The 2781-nt window shown below is 40.1% G+C and overlaps 1 non-coding gene across 1 annotated transcript; it reads left to right on the plus strand.

Moving 5' to 3' along the window:
* The first annotated feature begins 777 nt into the window (after positions 1–777).
* Trnaa-ugc (transfer RNA alanine (anticodon UGC)) lies at positions 778–852 on the plus strand. Its single transcript has one exon. It is a non-coding gene; the product is annotated as a tRNA-Ala (tRNA).
* Positions 853–2781: the final 1929 nt, after the last annotated feature.

Genomic DNA, 2781 nt, shown 5'->3' on the forward strand with positions numbered 1-2781 from the left:
ATGTTATGAAATCAGATATAAAATACGTAGCCACAGGTGTATTAGGAATAAAGACGCTAAAGCGTAGGAACCCATGGATGATCCCCGAAATATTGAAACTTACTGACAAAAACAAAAATGTCCTGATCAATATAAAGCACAGAAAAAACAAAACAAGGATCGGCCGTTTAGCGAAAGAAAAGTGACATGAAAAAAATTATCAAACAAATGAAGATAATGAGTGGATGGGCAAATGTCTATAAGGTACATTACATATGTAGAATTGTGGACAGTTGGGAATGTGAGTCTCACGGGAAGCGTGCAAGGGATAAGTCCCTGCTGTCGCGCTATTCATCTGTGTCCTCGGTACTCAGATGGATAGAGCGTCTGCCATGTAAGCAGGAGATCCCGGGTTCGAGTCCCAGTCGGGGCACACATTTTCAGCTGTCCACATCGAGGTATATCAACAACACCTGTCCGCAGCTGAAGGCTTCAGTTAGTCATCATTTATTCCAGGGAAAAGCTGCACGGTCGTCAACAGTATTCTGTTCTTTCGAGAACAGTTACTGTCTTCATATATATATAGTTAAAGGCTACCCAGCCATTGACCTTCGTCTGTGCGACTGCGCACAGGTTGCCCAAACTCTTACGGGAATCGCCAAAGCGTGCGCGAGTAATGAATGGATGGGAAAATGTCTATAAGGTACATTACATATGTAGAATTGTGGACAGTTGGGAATGTGAGTCTCACGGGAAGCGTGCAAGAGGTAAGTCCCTGCAGTCGCGCTATTCATCTATGTCGTCGGTGGCTCAGATGGATAGAGCGTCTGCCATGCAAGCAGGAGATCCCGGGTTCGAGTCCCGGTCGGGGCACACATTTTCAGCTGTCCACATCGAGGTATATCAACAACACCTGTCGGCAGCTGAGGGTTTCAGTTAGGCATCATTTAAATGGAAGATAAGTTTAAACATGGAAACAGGATGAAGCTTCCTACAAGGTTAAACTGTTACAACACAGACAGAGAACCAAGAGTAAGATAGTGAGAGACAAAAATGTGGAACTGTTATTTGTCATATAAGATGTAAGTAACAAAAGGGAAGATAATATTGAAGACCTTTACAATGGTGATGAAACTGAAGTTTAGATGCATATACTGAACATGAAAAACCAATTGATGAAAACAATAAGACTTCACCGATAGTAAAAGAAGAGTTCTTCCTTGCACTAAATAGGTTAAAATCAAATAAAGCAACAGGTATGGATAAAACCTCTGAAGAACTCCTACAAAACAGCAATGAAAACATCAAAAGTAAATTATTTACTGAGGTATCTAAATGTTATCAAGACGGTATCATATCATGTGACTTCACAGAATGGAGAACTGTTGCATTACCCAAGAGGACAAATACAAAAGATTGTACAAACTAAAGAACACTAGCCATTCTGCTACATGTATAAAACATCTCCGTTAATAGCTAAAGAGAGGATTTAAAAGAGAGTGGAATGGAATTTAGCCAATGATCAATTTGGATTCAGAAAAGGGAAAAGGACGAGAGAATCAATATTAACACTACGTCAAATATTGGAAAGAAGACTGTAAGTAAACATAAAAATACACATACCATATGTTCACCTCGAACAAACATTTAAAACAGTGTCCAAAATAAGACTTCGGGGGGTGACAGGCGATTGGTTTTGGGTATATATAAAAGTCAAAGCAGTGAAATTGATATTAACAGTAGCAAGAAAGAAGCAAGAACAGAAGGGGAGTGAGACAGTTGTGGCCGCCCTCATCTTCCTTAAGACGACTGGTGTCAAATGGTACTGAAATGTTGTCCATGTGTTGTTGATCGCTGCTGTATATGTGACATACTGGGGTTCGCCAATGGAGGGTGATATCTGCCTGCCACATTTACGTACTCAACACATAAACGATATCCATACCGATGTAAGCCTTATATCGCCTTAACCCAGAAAACTGCTAATCACAGTAGTTAAGAAAGCTCTGTGATTTCAAGACTGTATTGGATGCAAATGAGAGCAGTCCTCGTTAGTCATTTGCATTACCAATTATTTAAATTTCCTGTCACACATAAACAGTTCCACGTAGCGGCACCTTCTATACAATGAAACGTCGTCACAGTAAGGGCACAATTCACTTACAAGACATCGGTCACATTCGTTATCTAATAAGGAAAGCCTAACCTGAATTATAGCAGGACAATAAAAAAAGGCTGGAAAACAAATCAGTTCTTTTAAATACTGGATTTATTCATTCAAACATGGGAGATATTTTCTCTAAATTACTTCACAATTTAAGTGAATGTTTATTCGTAATTGAGACAAAAATGATTGCTTACTTGAAACTTGATGAAAGAGCAATTTCCTCTGAAAAATCTAGCTAAAATCTTTCAAAATGGAATGCACGTTGAGTTGCTGAAAAGTACAATAAATGATTGTTTGAGCCAAGCTCACTTGGGACAGACTGTTCTCGTAACAAGGCGATGGAAACCTCTTAGTGAACATAACATTTCTATTGAATCGCGATTGGCTTTTCAAAAGCTGTGCAGCTCACAAATGCAGTTTGAAACCACATTCAGTATCCAAATAAGCAAAGGCACTGAAAAGCATTACGAGTTACATAGTTGCTCTTGCAAACTGTGAGCTGCTCAGAGCAAAAGCAGCGCTAACGCTAGAAAGGGCGACAATTACGCGATCGATTCAGCGAAAACTGCACCAGGCTGCGATCAGGCTCTTCTCTCTCCCTCTCCCTTCCTCTCTCTCTCTCTCTCTCTCTCTCT

This window comes from Schistocerca serialis, chromosome 1, assembly GCF_023864345.2.
Source record: "Schistocerca serialis cubense isolate TAMUIC-IGC-003099 chromosome 1, iqSchSeri2.2, whole genome shotgun sequence".
Lineage (NCBI taxonomy): Eukaryota > Metazoa > Arthropoda > Insecta > Orthoptera > Acrididae > Schistocerca > Schistocerca serialis.